Source organism: Scylla paramamosain, chromosome 2 (assembly GCF_035594125.1).
Source record: "Scylla paramamosain isolate STU-SP2022 chromosome 2, ASM3559412v1, whole genome shotgun sequence".
Taxonomy (NCBI): domain Eukaryota; kingdom Metazoa; phylum Arthropoda; class Malacostraca; order Decapoda; family Portunidae; genus Scylla; species Scylla paramamosain.
The window spans coordinates 8,690,001-8,709,584 of record NC_087152.1 but is presented as its reverse complement, the minus strand read 5'-3'; the positions used below and the strand labels follow the sequence as shown (position 1 = coordinate 8,709,584).

Sequence of the window (19,584 nt, the reverse complement as noted above, 5' to 3'; positions counted from 1 at the left end):
AGTGCACTGGTTAGTTGCTCTATTTCTACATATAAACTCTCTAATACCAAAATATAATCTTCTTATCTAAACATTTTTACCACACTGACAAAAGAATGAACTCTAAGAATGCTTAAATCTTTGTCTCAACATCTACGTAAGGTTATCTGTGGTTACGAATGATACGTCAGTGGCTCTAAACAGTTCTAGTGGAAGACATTTGGATTCTCAAGAATATTTTCATTGTTCTATTGATTAGTCAGAGAAGAAAAACACTCATGAAAACTCTACTAATAATTACTCTGGCCTTTGAAAATCACTCATATGAGACTCCAAATCATTTCAAAATACGATCCTTGGAGCGAATGAGAACAGAAAAAAACATGGGAAACTGCAAGAAGCCTTCAGGCCTACACGTGGCAGTTCCTCTATAAAACATGCCTATCTATTTCTACCTATCATTCTCACCCACAAATTTGTTTACAATGCTTTTCAAGAGGATACATGAGGAGGCAGCCAACGCGCTCCTGTGTCGGTTGTCGTGCAGCCAGCAACACGACACAATTATTCATACGCCTCCATCTCCCTCCATCACTCCCTGAGCGAGGCAGGCACGTGCTGAGCTTAACTACTCGGATTACAAGGGTATAGTGACAGATGCACTCCAATTCTCTCTCTCTCTCTCTCTCTCTCTCTCTCTCTCTCTCTCTCTCTCTCTCTCTCTCTCTCTCTCTCTCTCTCTCTCTCTCTCTCTCACAAACACAAACACACACACACACTCCACTGTATCACTATATCTTAATCACTTACAAAGAAAACGAAACTATACCCAATAGTTTCATCAGAAAAAAACAGTATTTCAACAAAAAACATTTACGAGTATTCACAAAAAAAAAAAAAAAAAAACACTTGCGTACATCTCCACGTGAAAACGCAACTGAAACCTAAATAAATAAACACTGGCAAAAGATTATACAAGGGATAAACTAATCAAGATGTGTTTTGCCTATATGTGTTGTGTGTGTGTGTGTGTGTGTGTGTGTGTGTTTAATTAAGGTCAGTCTCCCCTTCAAAGCACGAGACAGATACTAAAGAGAAAACATCAGTCTCTCTTCCAGGCTGAGCAAAATTAACGTTCTCAGTGAAAAAAAAAAGAAAAAAAAAAGTGTGGGGTTAAAACAAGCAATCCTGGCTGCGTCACATTTATATCGCCAACACTGCATGCGTGAATCACAGGCTCAAAAGACGAGGCGCACAAAAATTAGGATGTTTTAAAGGCTCACGTGTTCTGTCTCTCTCTCTCTCGCTCTCTCTTTTTCCCTTTCTCTACATACACACACACACACACACACACACTCAATATATAATTCATCATACATACATACATACATACATACATACGTATAAACACGAACAATCTCAGAATATAGTACCAGCGTCAATGTATTCTGCTTCATGTTCCCTGTTCAGCCATCGTTATCATCATCACTGGAAAAGCAACACAACTACTGAGTCCTGCGGGAAGTGTTCCCAGGTAAGATCAGCGTGTACTTTTTATGGAATTAACATCCAAGGCTACCAGGACGACGGGAATTGACTGTCTCTTTAACACGCTGGCGAATTTAAGCCCTTGACTGTGATATGCAAGGATTCACGGCTGTAAAAGTAATGTATGTTTTTTTTATAAGTATCTACAAGGAAAAAACAGATAAAAAGAATGGATTTTGCAATTTTAGGCAGTACAGTCTTTGGACGTGACAGTAGAATAAGAAAAAAATGTCTCAGAATTGCTAGTAATTAAGGAAAATATTTGTCAAATGGTAGTGAAAGGATTAAAAAAATTTTGTGATTGAGCTTATGTGCTTAACGATAAAGGTACCTGAAGAATCATGCATCATTACAGTCATCACCAGCATCAAAATAATAGCAATGGTAACGATAAATGCACACCTCAAATTTTTGGATAATACTTTTCACACACTACACTTAGAGGACTTCCACACTTTAGAAGACTTCCACTGGGTCTTTTCCTTTATTGCCCTTGATTAGAGTCACTATTACAAAAAAAAGTAAATAAATAAACAAAATAGACAAAATATTAGCAACAACAGCAGCAAGAATATGAGGTACATAATTATACGAGGCATAATTATATTCCTTAAAAGTCAAATACAAAACGAGAAAAAGAAAGTTTTAAAAAGTACCCAAGTACAAGTATATTCTCTCAAGAGTCATTGTTATTCTTAGCACCGAGCGTCCTCCTCGCCCACATAAGCAGACTACCAGCAGCAGCAGCAGCAGCAGCAGCAGCAGCAGCACACCTGGACAGTAAAACACAGGGAGAAAGGTTCAAGGTAAGCAAAATTCAGTCGAGATAATAAATTTAGCAATACTGAGGGAGAAAGAGAGAGAGAGAGAGAGAGAGAGAGAGAGAGAGAGAGAGAGAGAGAGAGAGAGAGAGAGAGAGAGAGAGAGAGAGAGAGAATGTGTGTGTGTGTGTGTGTGTGTGTGCCTACAGATTCCTCGTTTCTCAGAACAGTCAAGATTCTTGAAATAAACTTCAGCAAAGCCTCTTTTCTCCATTTCGTCGCGAAAGTATTGCACCTGGAGAGAGAGAGAGAGAGAGAGAGAGAGAGAGAGAGAGAGAGAGAGAGAGAGAGAGAGAAATTAGGACGACAAAGACAACCAGACACAGAGACAAAAAAGATGCAGGTAGATAGGTAAAGAAACAAACATTGCAGGGTGTGTGTGTGACTGCTCAGTGCACAAACACGGGCGGCGGGGTGAGGGGGGGAGGGTCGGGGGGCGGGGTGATGGAGTAGGGTGAGTGGGATGCGGGGTGAAGGGTGGGCGGGGATTCATGCTTCTATCCGATAAAAAATGTGTTCATCTGAAACATTTAAAAGCCATAATGGGCTTACGAGGCGCTTAGGGGAACGTCAGCGATAGGTTATTTTGGCGTTTGTCCAGCGTTTACTGCCGGATTATACTGTGGGGTCCGAAAAATACCGGTAGTCATGCTAGTCTACTGTAGTGTGTGTTGCAATGCACTGCGCGTTGTGTTGTGTTGTGTTGTGTTGCTACTCGTGCTGTGTGCTGGGGATGGGCGGGATAGCGTTGGCTCTGGAATGGCCGGAATGCGAGGCGGCGCCGAGTGACTGATGTTGTCAGTTAATGCTACAAAGGTAATACGTGTTCCGCAGGTACGATGTGGATTCCTGATTCCACGAAAGTTATGTGAAATATGTTCATGATGATACGTGTAGTAAGAAGAGTGGTGGTGATGGTGATGGTGGTGATGGTGAATGTGGTGATGGTTTGGAAGGAGAATGCCAAGGAGGACACTGATGACGAAGACACGACGACGACGACAACGACAATGACGACAATGACGACGAGGACAAAGAAATCACGACAAAGTCTACAACGAAAGACAACAAAAATAAAAAACAAAGACAAAGAAGACAAGTAGTACAATTAACGATGACGAGAACAGTAAAGAGGACAACAAAAAAAATATGACCCTGAAAAAGAAAATAAAACAAGAGATGAAAAAGTACCAGAAAGACTGCAATGTGGGAAGTATTCGTATTTCCAGGACTTGATAGAGTGAAGAAGCGGAGGAGAAGAGAAGGAGGGGAAGGAGGGAGGAGGGATAGGGTGAGGCGGGCGCACAGTATCAAAAAACATAAAAGTCAAGTTGGACAGGATGTGAAACGATAAAGTGACGAACTGACCGGGGGCCGAAACGATAAGCGAGCGAATCCCCCCAAGCGGCCGGGACTGTAAAAGGTACCGAGCCACAAGGGGCCGAATCTATAAACCCAAGAACCCACAGGAGCCAAACCTATAAAAGGAGGATCCCCACAGAGTCCGATTCTCGAGGGTCGGGTCGGGAGCGTGCGAGAGGAGCGGTGCGGGGGAGAGAGTAAGAGGAATAAGAGAGAGAGAGAGATGGGGAGAGGAATGAGAGAGAGGGAAGCGAGGGAGAGGAATGAGAGAGAGGGAAGCGAAAAGGAGTGGGAACTGACAAGCACATGACGAAAAGCATTTATATTTTTCTTTTCTTTTCCCTGTTTCCTGCCTGCGTGTCTTTGTACCCTGAATGCTTCTATTATCAGGAAGTTTGAGTGTGGTGTGTATTCTGGTACTTACTCGTATCAAGGACTCTACCGCCCCACTACTGAGTACACGAAGGAACGTAACGCGGGTGAGGGGACGCAGCTAGGTGATAGAGCGTCTAGCGTGGCAGTAAAAGGGGAGTGAGTGACTCTTGCTAGAACATCATAATCTCTGTCACAATGGTACTACTATCATGAAACTCTCTTGCTGTTTACATGTGCTTAGAAAGGACATTATAGCCACTGCTGTTGGTATTTTTTTATTTTATTTTGACTTCTGCTAGGGTTGTTGTTATTCCTACTGTAAATACTACTGATGGTATTCTACAACTAAAGGTGTTCCAACTATTACTGCTGCTACTACTATCACTGCTATTAACAGCAGCACCAGCACCAGCAACAGCAACAACACAAAGATTTGCTGCTGACACACACGCACAAGGATTAACCTCAGATTGCAATTGTTAAACTGGTGTATGTACAAATGCAGCAAATCAGCTTGGGTGATGACATTTCTACACATTTCCATATTCATCTGTGCAAATCGTCACTGTTATTATTATTACTACTACTACTAATACTACTAGTATTGTTATTGTTATTATTATTATTATTATTATTATTATTATTAGTAGTAGTAGTAGTAGTAGTAGTAGTAGTAGTAGTAGTAGTAGTAGTAGTAGTAGTATTGGTAGTAGTAGTAGTAGTAGTAGTAGTAGTAGTAGTAGTAGTAGTAGTAGTAGTAGTAGTAGTAGTAGTAGTAGTAGTTGTTGTTGTAGTAGTAGTAATCGTGTTGTAGTAGTAGTAATCGTGTTGTAGTAGTAGAAATGTAGTAGTAGTGTTGTAGTGGTTGTTGTTGCAGTGGTTGTTGTTGTTGTTGTTGTTGTTGTTGTTGTTGTTGTTGTTGTTGTTGTTGTTTTTGTTTTGTTGTTGTTGTTGTTTGTTTTTGTTTTGTTGTTGTTGTTGTTGTTCTTTTTTGTTGTTGTTATTGTTGCTGCTGGTGCTGTTGTTGTTGTTGTTGTTGTTGTTGTTGTTGTTGTCCTTCTTTTTCTTCTTTTGTTGTTGTTGCTGTTGTTGTTGTTGTTGTTGTTGAGAAAAGAGCATTCAGAAAGGATTTCTTGACTTCATCATACTCATTAACTTTTTTTTTTTTTTAACGAGACGAACGACTGACCTTGCCCTATTTCCTAACATTTACATTAACTTCTACATTTTCTTTGCTCTTCTCTCGTCGTCTTTGTTCACAGGTAACTCGATCCCTTTGGTTCCCGCTGAGGGAAGGACATTCATCACGGCACACTCTTCAGCACAGCACACATTCATTCCATGAGTCATTATGTAAATGAATTGTGATAAATGAATACACCGAAACACAGTACCGTGCATAACAGTTCACCGCGTGATATTTTTCGCTCCGTCACAAGCAAGGCGTGGGCGACACAGCCCAACCTCCGTCACAATGCACACATTTAATTTACATGAGGCGGTCGTTTGAACAATACACAGCGTACAAACAATACTCGTCACGCTGCTGGTGTACACAGCTTTAGGTGACTTAATGGCGGTGATAAATAGACACAGGTACGCGCGACTTTCAGGTAACGAGCGTGATGACAATGATAAACACCACCAGTTTTCAATACCCCTTATTAATATAATCTGCACACAACAAAGTGAACACATATTTGCACCGTTGCTTGAAACAGAAAATTTACATTGAGATGAAAGGAAAAGAAGTGATAAACACTAGTAATTTCCAATAGCCCCAATTAATATGCTCTTTATACAATGTAAAATTAACATATTTTCATCGCTCCTTCAAACAGAAGCTTCCTACTGAGATGGAAAGAAGAGAGAATACTTCCCACTGAGATGAAAGGAGAAAAGAATACTTGATTAGTTTCCCGCTGCGATGAAAGGATGATAAAACACTTAGCCTCCCTTCCCTCACCTCTTCCGGCGGCGTGCATGGCTGAGCCGCGCGTGGCTGATGACGTGGCGCGTGGTACGTCCCTCTCTCTCCTCCTCACCCTAGTGATGACATGACCTCAAGCAGCAAAGAGCACTGGAACGTCACTGTTTTTTTATCTTTTTATTTGAATGAAATTCGTAATGTCATTATGTTATATTCACTTTCGTAGGTAAAAAGTATTACATGACCCAATATATTAAAACCAGTGACGCGAATATTTTTTTTTCCAACATTTTCTCTTACCGAAATGCATAATATTGTTATGCTTTCCACGACGTTTTTCTTCGCTTCACAGGAAGAAAAGGTTACTAATGTATTTTCCCATGATTTTAGGAGAGAGAGAGAGAGAGAGAGAGAGAGAGAGAGAGAGAGAGAGAGAGAGAGAGAGAGAGCGCAGGAATATTATATGGATTCACAAATCTCATACATGCTTCCGTGGTGTAGTGGTTATCACGTCTGCTTTACACGCAGAAGGTCCCAGGTTCGAGCCCTGGTGGAAGCAAACTATGTAGCAATTCTTTTTTATTACATTTTGCTTTCATAATTAGTGTTACATGGTTAGACACATCTTTATTTTTAACGCGTACAGTTCCTATTACTACAGCTTTTCATGAAAATAGAAGATACTTATATGAAATGATTACATCAATCAATAAATGAAGTGTGGCTTTTCACGTTCTAAATTTTTATGTAAAAGTGAAATATGGTTAGAGTTAAATATAATTGTTCACTCACTATTCCTATGAACACAAAAGAATATTTACATAACACAGAATGTGTCTCCTTCAAGTAAGGTACATATCTCTATTATCAGATAGAATTTTTGTTATTTAATTTTTTTTTTTTTCAAGGTCCGAACCTGAAAAAAAAAAATGCCCTTTTTAAAAAAGACCTTTACAATACAAATTTTGAAATCATGAAGAGTAGGCCACAGCACAGCACAACAGAGCAGAAGTACGAGATGACTAAAATTAAGACGACGCCGGTTTCAGATGGTTTCTAAAAAAAAAAAATAAAAAAAAAAAATAAAAATAATTAATTAATTAATTAAATAGTAACAACAACAACAACAACAACAACAACAACAACAACAACAACAGCAAGAACGATAATAATAGCAATAACAATAATAATAATAAATAATAATAATAATAATAATAATAATAATAATAATAATAATAATAATAATAATAATAATAATAACAATAATAATAATAAATAGATCAATAAATAAAGTCCCAAGTATTAACGGCCTGAATGCATAACTTCTTCAAACAAGGAAAGGCTCAACTTACAAACCTTGAACTTCCTGGCTCCATCACCCACCTCGTCCTTCTAGCCCCACTATAAAGCAGCAAACTCTTCCCTCTAAGCCAAGAAGGAAAGCAGGAACACTAACCCGGCGGAAGTTCAAATATTCCACTCATGTTTTCTGCGAACAAACATATTTACACAGCTCACCAGACTGACTGGACTTAAACCCAGATATGCACACGGAAATGCATACAAGGGATAAAAAAAAAAAAAAGGGGGGGGAGTGTGCAAGAAAGACACATTATTTTCTTTGGTTTTCTTCGTATCCTGCCCTACCTAACACCCCAGCACATCTCAGACGCACTCTCATAATACACGATGAGCGAGGAGCCGTGCTGAGCCTAATTTATTAATTCACCCTAGTTTATGCCACGTCCTAGCACCGCACAGTACCTCACCCCAGATTTCCACAAGCCTCAAGAAAAACAAAAGTATAATCGTAAGAAGAGTTAATAATCAAATGTCTGTTAGTGGAAAAAGAAATATTATCGTCATTCATAATCTTGTCTAATATTCCAAGGCTCCCTATTGACTAGACATTAATAACCTAATTACTTCTGTTAGTCATCTTCCACTCTTCTGAGATCCAGTTTTTTTTCATTTTTTTTTTATTTCAATCTAACTATTGAACTTGAACCAAAGCAATTTCTTCCTATTTCCCTCTTTTTAATCTATCAAGCTTAAGCCCACTACTTTTTGTCCTATGAAAGTCCTGTTCAAGATACAAAAGCTCTACTTGAAGGAGACGGTATGTGTTTCACGGCACGAGGGACTAATGGTGGCGGTATGCAGGGCGTGGGTACAGCCAGTGGTAGCAGTGAGCTTGGGAGTTAAGGCCCCTGCTCTCCACTACATCCATCCTTTCTATTGGACTTCACCCACGATAGGCCACGACCGACTATCCCTTCATCCCTTTACCACTTCACCCCTTCATTCATTCACCCCTTCACTCCTTTATGCTTTTATTCCTTCATCCCTTCACCCGTTAACCGCTTCACCTCTTTACCAATGCATCCCTTCATCCTTTCACTCCTTCATCTTTTCATCCTTTCACTCTTTCATTCTTTCATTCCTTCATCCCTTTACTCCTTCATTCCTTCACCCTTTTCTTCCTTGATCTCTTCACCCATTTACTCCTTCATTCCTCCACTCCATCCCTTCACCCTTTATATCTTCATTCTTTCATTCCTTCAATCCTTCATCCCTCCATTGCTTCACTGTTTTATCCCTTCGCCCCTCCATACCTTCACCCCCTTCACCCATTCACTCTCCGCCTGGCTGGCCTCCTCTTTATTGAAAAACAAACTTCATCCATATATTCTCCTTTAGTGGAAAAAATGGCCCCCAGACAACTGTTCACGAGCCTTTTAGTCAACAGCTGAAGATAAATACTGATTACTTTCAATGACATAGATTGACCCGAGGCAACATTCCGACCAATGAGGGAGGATTTCCTGGATTCCCAACCAATGACAGGGGACCGGGCGCGGAATTGCAGCCAATGACAGAGACGGAATGAATCCTGAACCAATGGCGGGAAACTGATCGTGACGTCACTAGTGCTCCTCTCCTACGTCACACACACACACACACACACACACACACACACACACACACACACACACACACACACACACGCACACACATATACAAGCCCAAGAACCTCGAGTAATAGCCCAACTACTACTACTGCAGGAAGGTCACGGAGAGGTCAGATCAGGTCAGGTCGTGAGAGGCCAGATCAGGTCACGGAAAGGCAAGAAGGATGTGGGGCCATAAATCAGCTGGCGGAGACACACTTGTGGGTTGGATAGTGTCAATACTGGGCGAGGCACTAAATCAGGCTGAGCATCGAACTGGCGATAATAAAGGATGTGCCTAGGCGGTGGTGGTGGTGGTGGTGGTGGAAAGGGAGAAAGAAGGAATGGGGAGAAGGCACAGGAAGGATAGCTATTAGTGAGACGAAAGAGAGAGAGAGAGAGAGAGAGAGAGAGAGAGAGAGAGAGAGAGAGAGAGAGAGAGAGAGAGAGAGAGAGAGAGAGAGAGAGAGAGAGAGAGAGAGAAGACAGAAAAATACGTAAGAGGAGACATCGACTAAGAATAGAAACGGAGGCAAGAGAAACAGGAATAATGAAGAGGAGGGGGAAGGGGAAGAATGGAAAGGAATATGCAAGTGGGAAACGTGAGGAGACAAAAAGGGGACAAAGAAGGGGGCAGCTCGCTATATGGATGCCAAATACAGGGGCGTGAGGTTTATGAGGAAAGAGGTGATACTGAAAACCCCTCCCTGACCTGTTCCATTTTCTATTTGACCTTTCTACTCTCAGAACAGTAGGAAAAAAATCAACCTCCTCTTTGAAGCACACTCTGATGCTTAATTTACTATATTTGAAACCTTCTGTACTTTGCTGGACAGTCGAGGATAAACTTACGTATTTCTATTTTCAAACAGCAATGTAAGTAAACCAACATTTTCACAAACCAGATTTGCTAAATTGAAAACCTTGAAAATACTTAATTGTACCGAATGCAATATTATAACTAAACTTTCAATCTCAAACTTTTTGTTGTATTTCTTATTCAGATAATTATTCTTGTATTCTCTCTGATCCATTCTATACAATATCGCCCATTATGCTAAGCCATTTTCTAATCTCAGACTCGCAACTCGTTTTTTTTTCTAAAGTTTATTCGATCAAAACATTATTTCTGTATTGTCTCCTGTCTCACCCAAACAACAAAGGCAGAGGCACATCGAGCACTATGCCTCCTTTACGTGACTGAACCTAAATCTGTAATATTCCTTCTCATTTTCTACGAAACCACAACTGATTTCGTGCCACAGACTCATTTGTTCGCTCCCTCTGCAATACATGTGACTGTTTGTGGCTGGCGTGGAGGCGTACAGTTCACGCTCCCTTTCCTCTCTGATCCCAAAGGTGGAAATCCCTGGTTAGACTTTCCTTGTCCTCAGGTTCAAAGACACCGCCTCACATGAACTATCACAATTTTCCATCCCCAGAAACTTATGTCCTTTATATATCTCCGTGCGGAATCGTGCCAAATATATTCTACGACTCGCCAAAATTTCTTTCATTAATAAGAAATGTCAAAGCCACACGAACTCTAATTCCTCTCATGATTTGCTACATCCTGCAAAAATATATCCAATAATTCTTTCACCTCATTTGTTCCCACTCTCCTCAAACAAGGCGGCAAGACTGCGTACTCTTCTAATTCTAAAGCTAATGTGTTTGTCTCTAACTTGTAACCTCTGGCTTGCTTACTAAAAATCTTTATAATCATGTTTTCTTAACAAATTCATTGTTTTCAAACCACGCTCACTCGTGTACTCGTACTTTGACTCTCTCTGCATATTCACTTATTTTTATTAACTACCTCTTTTCACAACACATGATAATGCAGGTTAATCTTAGACTATCGATCAAATATTCCCAAGGATTGATTTATTACTTCCACTCTTATTCCCACTGCACAGAACCTTAGAATTACTCTCAGCTCTGTTCCATCCTCCCTAATAAAGCTCAGTTCTTCATTCACTTTAGCTGTAAACTCTGTCTTCTTTTATTTTATTCTTTCATACACAACTTGACTTCCTCATGACTGATTTCAAAAAGATAAAAACAAGAAACGAGGGAAGCTGCAAGACTCTATTAGGCCTACACGGGGAGTTCCAGTGTAAAACATGCCTACCTTTCTCCACATATCATCCTCATCCATAAATATGTCTAATAATTTTCCAAATATCTACATTGAGTCAACAAAGGCAACTAAATAACCAGAATCCTTGCATTTTTTTAATACTTTTGTGGTTATATTCTTTATTTCTTGTTTTACCTCGTGGTTTTTCGTTCTTCGATTTTACGTAAATCTATCTTACCACACCTGTCTTGATGTCAAAAAACACGAAGAGATAAAAAGGGTAGAATACATAGAAGAGTATGCATGAGAGAAGCGTGAAAGTGAACAGGGAAAGACTAACTTGACGAGGAGAAAGATGACACTTTGAAAAGGCGAGGAAAAGAAAAGTACGAGACAAAAGGATGAAGAATTGTGAGGAAGCAGAAAAGAAGGCGAGGGGAGAAGAGCGACACTCTCGGGGGAAAAGAATAGAGTAGGAGGAGAGAGAATGAGGGAGTAAAAGGGAAGCGAAGAGGAGCAGATGATGACGGGAAAGCGACACTGCCAAATCGAGTGAATGAGGATGAGGAAGATCGCAAATGGATGTGCCGGAGGAAGAGGTAATCATGTGAGGGAAGGGAAGGGACGAGATGTGCTGCCGAGAAAGATGGCATCACTTACTGCGACAAAGACTCTACTGAGCGAAGTGCCATCTATCTCTGTCATCGTATGGCTGTAGTTATTTCGTTCTGTCTCTGTCACGTTATCTACTCTTGCCTCATTTCCTTATCTTTACCTATACAGATAAAAAAAACAAACTTCTACCGTTTATTTTTTCTTACAAATTTTATGCATGTGTCTCTGTGGCAGTAAGTTTATAGTTATTTTGTTCTACTTGTCATGTTTTCTACTTCTGTTTCCTTACTGTATCACTACCAACACTAAAAAAAAAAATGGATTTATTACGAAGACTCTACACAACGAACTTTACCTTTCTCTCCCACCATAAGTTTACAGTTATTTCGTTCAATCTACGTCATGTTATTTATGTACTTTTATATCATCTCCTTATCTGTACCAAAAAAAATGTTCTACTTTCTCCTCTAATAACATTTCTGATAGTTTGTCTTTCATCCTCACCTTTTACGAATTCCCCCGACTTTTTTTTTTTTTTTTTTTTGCCTTATCCGTCATCTTATCTTCATGGTACTTTCCCTCCTTTCCTCTCTCCACCTCTCCCTCTCTCCCTCGATCCTTTCCCTCTCTCTCCTCCACACCGTCTTCAAAATGTCTCCTTCCTCAAGCAGGTCCCGTAATGCATCTTTCGATATTGAAATTCTTTACATTTTTAGACATGGTAAAGTGAGCCATATTTCTCCTCCTTGTTCCTCTCCTTCTCATCCACCACACTTGCCTTTCCTCTCCTCAGTACAAGACTCATTACTTCTCCACACATCTTCCACGTCACTACACTGAATCAGTTATCTAGCACTGTATCTATTACTCATGCATCTACCTTTTGTTTCACCTGTTTCTGCTTCTTTCTGCTTTTCAGACGCTAAGATGTGAGAATGTCCAGTGTTTTTTTAGTCAAGGTCAAAAAGCAGGTGTCATTTATTTAATGTTAGACGTGACGGACATACATCGACAGAATGGTGGTTCTTAGGAGAGAGACTGTGTGTGTGTGTGTGTGTGTGTGTGTGTGTGTGTGTGTGTGAGTGTGTGTGTGTGTGTGTGTGTGTGTGTCCCTTAGGATGGGAGGGTTACACATAGGAAGAGCACCAGTACTTACAGAAGATGTGTTAATGACAGAGATGAATTAAAGGAGTAAGTATCATAAAAAGTGAGAAGTTGACGTCAAAATCCGAAGACTTCGTTATTTATTAAAGATGTGCGTGGTATCAACACCAGAAATAGCGATGAAATACCAAAGGTCATGTAAACACTTAAACTTGACCAAAACAGAGAGAGAGAGAGAGAGAGAGAGAGAGAGAGAGAGAGAGAGAGAGAGAGAGAGAGAGAGAGAGAGAGAGAGAGAGGGAGAGAGAGAGAGAGAGAGAAATTCAATTTTCACAACAGGGCTTTTACTTACTCTATTATCTTGAAAACGCAGACCACATGAACATAATCTGTATTTGTGACGATTACGAGCCAAACTGAACCCTTGTATCCCAACACCCAAAGACAAGCACAATTAAAAAAAAAAAAAAAAAAAACACTGCAAAATAACCTTCATTATCCTTTCCACTAATACTAATGATGATAGTGACGATGGTGACTGAGTGGAAAGTTTCTAGCAAATGTGAAGTGGCCGTGATGGTGTTTGGTGGTTTTGGTGGTGGTGGTGGTGAAGCCAAGGGCGGATGACGCTTCTAAGGGATTATGGAGGCTCGTTCGCCGCCACCAGAAGAGCACCACTCGCCTGTTATAACCCGCCGCCCTCCGGAACTCCCATAACCCGCCACTAATGCCAGTGTTTGTGGGGGCCGCGGGGTGTCACACCAGCCGCCGCCATCACCACTGCCGCCACCACCGTCCCTACTGCCTCGCACCAGCATTGTCTCGATAGCTTCCCATTTTTTCAATTTATTCCCTCCCCTTCCTCTCTCTCTCTCTCTCTCTCTCTCTCTCTCTCTCTCTCTCTCTCTCTCTCTCTCTCTCTCTCTCTCTCTCTCTCTCTCAGGTTGAGGAATCTGTTGGTATTAGTATGCATTGCGTCAAAGTATCCTATGTGCTGAGAAGTCACTCTCACACAGATAAATGAGCGGATAAACAGTGCCTACACACACACACACACACACACACACCTACAGGGCAATTAAGGAAGCAAGGGTGTAGTTTCCCCATAGTTACTGCTGCTTCTGAGTCCACGCCAAGGATGGAAATATCGTGGAAATTAAATTGTGAGTGAATCTAGCGCCGAGGAGGAAGGGAGGGCGGCTAGGCGACGAACCATGAATATAAAACAAGCGAGGAGGACAAGGAGGACGAGGAGAAGGAAGAGGGGAAGGAGGAGGATGAAGGGGGACAGATCAAATGAGCATAGCAGCAACGTGGTACATTGACTCTTATTTCATCATTGTTTTATATTTGATATCCCATAACGTTTTACATAATTCTTGTACATGAATGATAATAGGATAGATAAATGATGAGGCCTCTCCCCATCCATTGTCTTGTTATCTATTAGAAAAGAAAGTACATGAACATTAACCCTAATTTAAAACTAACCAAAAAACCGAATTTTGTCTATGATACATTATAGTTTTGAGATTATTTGTGTATTATCTCTAAAATATTTCTGAAAAGCAGACAACTTTTTTTTTTGCAAAGACTTTAGATGCACTGAATTTACTAAAAAAAAAAAAATGTCTAAAGGGAGGAAGAGGACGAGAACAAGGACAAGGAGGAGGAGGAGGAGGAGGAGGAGGAATAGGAAGAAGAACACGACGGCGACGAAAACGACGACCAAAACAACAACGATGACAACAACGACGACGACCACAACAAGGATAATGTCAAAGACGAAGAAAGAGAAAAAAAATATATATATAGAAACATAAGCAGCAAGTACACGAATACTAAGACTCAAGCATCCTCTTCAGGGGGGTCAAGGGAAGCAGTCAGGGGTATGCAAGCCTTTACCAAGCGGAGGCGGGATAGCGAGTAGGTGTAGAGCGAGGTGGTGTTGTTTATTGTACGCAACATGGGAAGCACCATTCTGAACCTGGGCACGCCGTTAAGACAGCAGCAGAGAGGGGGCGACTGAAAGGAACGGGGAAGTAAAGAGAGAGAAGAAGGGAAAGCTTAAAGAGAATGAAAGAATGAAACAAACAAAAAATCGGCCAAGAACGATAAGGATGAAAAAAAAAAAAAAGATAATTGAAAGCTGAAAAATGGAATGGAAGAAAGAAACTGAAAAAGTGTAAGAAAGATGTGGAGGAAAAAGAGAATGACACGTTTAAAGGGAGTGAAAGAATGAAACTAAAGAAAAAAAGAGGAATCGTGCAAGAAAAACAAGAGAAAATAAAAACAATTGAAAGGTTAGAAGGACTGAAGGAACGAAACAAAAACAATTGTGCAAAAAAGATTAGGAAGGAAGAAAAAAGGCTTGAAAGCTTAGAGAAAATTAAGAAATTAAACTAATAATGAATAAATGTACAAAAAAGAGAAAATAAAGAGAGAAGAATGAAAGGTTTAAAATAAATGAAGGAGTGAGGCAAACACAACTGCGGAAATTAAAAGAATGAAAAATTAAAAAAGAAATTAAATAATAAAAAAAAGAAAACTGTAAGAGAGAACAAAGAAACGTAACAGAGACGAAAGGGAGTAACAGAAGAGATAAAAGAGAGAAGAATTGAATGAAGAAAATCGAAGGAGAAAAAATAAACGTCATGCAAGAAGGAAAATAATTAAATGACCTGGGAAAAAAAAAAACAAAGAATAAACAAGGAAAGGAAAGAAAATTAAAATGTTGAAAGGCAAAAAAAAAAATAATCCTGAACATGTACAGAAAAAAGGCAGCAATCAACTAAATTACGAGAAGTTAATTAAAATGAAAAGTAAGGAAATACGGAAGTGAAAATAACGAAGCTAAAAAAATATAAAAAATGTATGAGAAAAGGAAAGAAAAAGGTTTTAAAAAAAGGCCAGAAAAATGTACAAAGGAACAGAATGAAAACAAAAGCCAGCAATTAAGGAATTACAAGAATTCATACAAAAAAAAGAATAACAGAATAAAGGAGAAAATAACAAAGCGGAAGGATCAGTAAAAGGAAAAATAAAAACAAAACTCCTATAACCGAACACTAAAAACAATTATAGAATCACAAGAACTCACACACACAAAAAAAATAATAAATGAAATAACATAAAATAAAATAGAATAAAAACAAGGCCAAGAATTAAGGTTCGACGATAAAAAAAAAAAAAAAAGAACAAGGAAAAAGGGAAGGTTAAAAAAAAGGGAAGCCAAAACGGAGCAAGCGAGCAGGGGCCAGAAATTAGGAAAGGAAAGGGCACAAAAACGTGGAGGCAGTGAGAATATGTGAAGAAGTGGCGGGAAAACAACGAAAAACAATGGATTACCTGGGGACTCGGATATATTGGGAAATAGAAGAAGTGGAAAACATCACGGACGATTTTTAAAAGGATTTCGCAGTTAAAAGGGAAGGGAAAGAAAATATATATAAAAAAAAAGTTGTGTTAGTGGAAAAAGGGAAATCAAATTCTTAAAGTAGTACAATACGGTTAAAATCTTTATCGTTGTTGTTGTTGTTTTTTTTTCCTTTTGTTTATAGTTCATTGGGGAAAACATTAGTGAGGGAAAGAATGGAAAGTTGTGTGTCTTTCATATTTTTCATTTCTTCTCTACATCACATCTCCATTTTTCTCCACAGCACAACAGCATCAACACCACAAAGCATTCACAAAGTCACCACACTCCTACCACACCACGTCCTTATTTCCTACATAACATAGGAGCCACAATACCACAAAACTTACACCAAGTCACCACACTCCTACCACACCACACTTTTATTTCCTCCCCAACACAGCAGCCCTAACAATACAAACCTTTCAATTAGTCGCCACATTCCTACCACAACACATCTTCATCATTACTACAACACATCCATATCGTCAACCACATCCTCACACAGTACATAACACATCCGACACACACAACATAACCCCAACACCCCGCCATTACAGCATACCCACATTTACTCCACAACACACCCAACACACACACAGAACACAACCACATCACCTGCACATTCCCTCCACAACTAAACACTCCACCGCCGTCACACCTCCACTAGTACATTAAAACCACGTAGCTGTTGTCACTAATAATTTCCACCGGCGTAAAAAGCTAATTTCTCCTTTCCCTTCTAACCAATCACATTCCGGGGGCACGCACAGGGCAAGGGATACCAGCCAATCATATTTTATTTTCCAGAGCAGTGAACCTGGGGCTCTAATGGGATTGGTCGAGGATAGTTACGGTGAAGTTAATAGGATTACAGAGAACACAGGGCCCGTGGCTGGGTTGGGGGAGGATAAGGAAAGGGAGGGGGGAAGGGAGATGAGGTGGGGGTAATGGAAGGTGGGGTGAGCCTGTGGGCTGGGGAGGGGATGGGGAGTTTAGAGGGTGACGGTCTTGCCGCTAGACTTTGTGTTGTAGGAAGCATTACAGCGGTGAATTTGTCATTGATTATGTGGGTATACGGACTAACTTGCCTGTATTAAGTTTTCCTGTTTGTAAAACGAAACTGATACATCATGGGTTCGCAGTCTCAAAGGTTTCAATGTCTCATCTCGGCTAACTGAGCCAGTTAGCCGAGATGAGACACTGAAACCTTTGAAACCTTTGGGTTTTTTCGGGTTTTTGTAATCATAGTGATAATTTAACAAGGCTTTTACACCTACGAAATAACATTCACAAAAGCTCGACAGGTCATCGATGTGGCCTTTGAAAAGTTTTATGCGTTCAAGTTTCACCCTTTCTGATCGTCGTGGCATTTGAGTGTCATCACTATAGGACACTTTGGTCTTCTCGCTGCGGCGTCGATCTTCTCAGGAGCGGCGGCTGTGAGAGTATCGTGCAGCACAATTGATCCACCTCACCCAATGCCCCGTCAGTGAGCTGCCGCCCATTAGTAACTCAGGGAGCTAAATCAAGTAAGCTCTTAGCAATATTGGGGAACCCTGAGAGCTGAGGAAGAAACGTAATTTCTTGGAGACCCAATGACATTATTAATAGGAAAACTTTTACACCAGCACGACAACAAAGCTCAGTAGCCATTGATCAATGACCGGGAACTATCAAGGGTTAGATTAAAAATGTCAGTTTCCCGAGCAGTATGCTGACCATCAGCATATTAGAACACGGCAGCTATAATCATGCTGTCAAAACACAGGCGTGGGTGACAAGTGGCGGCAGGGGAGGTCCGAGCGTGGCTAAACACTGCGGCGCCAAACCCAAAGCTCCCTTCCTCACACTCTTCAGGAGGGAGTGTCAGGGCGGCGGCACAATGCGACGCCTCATTCTGAGTTACCTTCTGTATCAACACTTGGAAACATCTGAGAGGATTTGATTCCTTGCTAGAAGTGAAAGACCAGTCACTACTTACGGCATACTAATAAAAATAAGATTCACTGATAATAAATTGACAAGCTAGTTAACTAATGATAGCTAGAGTATGTCACATTAATACTGATCCCATTATCTCTAGGTCTACGCTCCCCAGCCACCCCGCACACATCTACCCTTGTCGCTCCAGAAATACACTGAAACTCTCCTGCTTTCTTCATTAGCGGAAAGAAAAGCGTCCTTTCTCCGTTCCCCTAACACCACTACCTACTTTCTCACCGCAGCTCACCAAGAAAAGACGGAAAATAAGAGGGAATACAGGCAAGAACAAAAGAAAGGGAGAAAAGACACAGTACACAGAGGAAAGGAATAAGAGAAGGGAGAATCAGGAAGGAGGGATAGAGGAAGGAAAAAATATGGATTAAAGGAAGTTGAGGGAATGGAGAGGGGTGAGGAAAAGTCTATATGAAGGGAAGGAAATTGAGAGAGAGAGAGAGAGAGAGAGAGAGAGAGAGAGAGAGAGAGAGAGAGAGAGAGAGAGAGAGGGAGGGAGGAACAAAACCCTAACAAATCAAGGCAGGAAGAAAAACAACCAGAAATAAAACACAACGAAAACAAACACGTAGATAGAGACCACCCGAAAAAAAAAATACAAGGAAAAGAAAAAAAGAATGAAAAAAAATAAGAAAGAGGAGAAAAACACAACATCCAAGTTTGAGCCGGTAAAAATATCCATATATCCCCGGCCTATGATGGGGCAAGACAAGGTTATCCCGTCACAATATGCCGCAGTGGGCGAGAGCGAGGGAGAGGGAGCCGAGGGAGCGGGTGTCACAGGCTCCAAAACCGCCTGGCCTCGCTGTGTCACCTCGTAAGCCGGCCCGGAATGGAGAGATGATTACCGACTGTAACTTAATATCCCCCGTAGCACTGTAACCTTATATATGATTTTAGCTCCAAGTATTGTCCCGGCGTCCTCTGAGCCGCCCGTGGGAGGGAACGCAAGAAAAAAAGAAAGGGAGATAGGAGAGGGAGATGGGAGACTGGGAGAAGGGTAAAAAATGAAAGTGTGTAGGTGTTATTTTCCACCGCGATGCGTGTTGTGAGAGAGAGATGAGAGAGGGATTGAATGATGATGATGATGATAGTGGTGGTGATGATGATGGTGATGGCAACGATGAGGAGTGGGAGTAGGAAAGGAGGAAGGTGATATGAATGTGGTTTCTTTTACTTTTTTTTTTTACAGTGTGACATATCAGTGTGGGTGTGTTTTCTTCATGTATATGTATATGTATTTTTGTAGTGTTATGTATTCTTTGTAGTACGTTTACGTTTTTAGAATCCACGAGTGCCATAGTCCGAAGCATCTGGTGAGCATAATATTTACACAGTTGTAAAAATTATTATCCTTTTCTCAATAATGCGTTTTCCATTTTGATCTTTTTCTAGTGTCATGT

The 19,584-nt window shown here is 40.6% G+C and overlaps 1 long non-coding RNA gene and 1 other non-coding gene across 2 annotated transcripts in view; one reads left to right on the top strand and one right to left on the bottom strand.

Moving 5' to 3' along the window:
* Window positions 1-6,501: 6,501 nt before the first annotated feature.
* On the top strand, window positions 6,502-6,574 carry Trnav-uac (transfer RNA valine (anticodon UAC)). Its single transcript has one exon. It is a non-coding gene; the product is annotated as a tRNA-Val (tRNA).
* Window positions 6,575-6,739: 165 nt separating this feature from the next.
* Window positions 6,740-19,584, bottom strand: part of LOC135106468 (uncharacterized) — a 54,167-nt gene continuing 41,322 nt past the window's right edge. Inside the window, exons 3-4 of the long non-coding RNA XR_010271330.1 lie at window positions 7,372-7,504; window positions 6,740-7,071 (exon numbers count right to left, since the gene is read on the bottom strand). This is a non-coding gene — a long non-coding RNA (uncharacterized LOC135106468). The remainder of the gene's footprint in view (window positions 7,072-7,371; window positions 7,505-19,584) is intronic.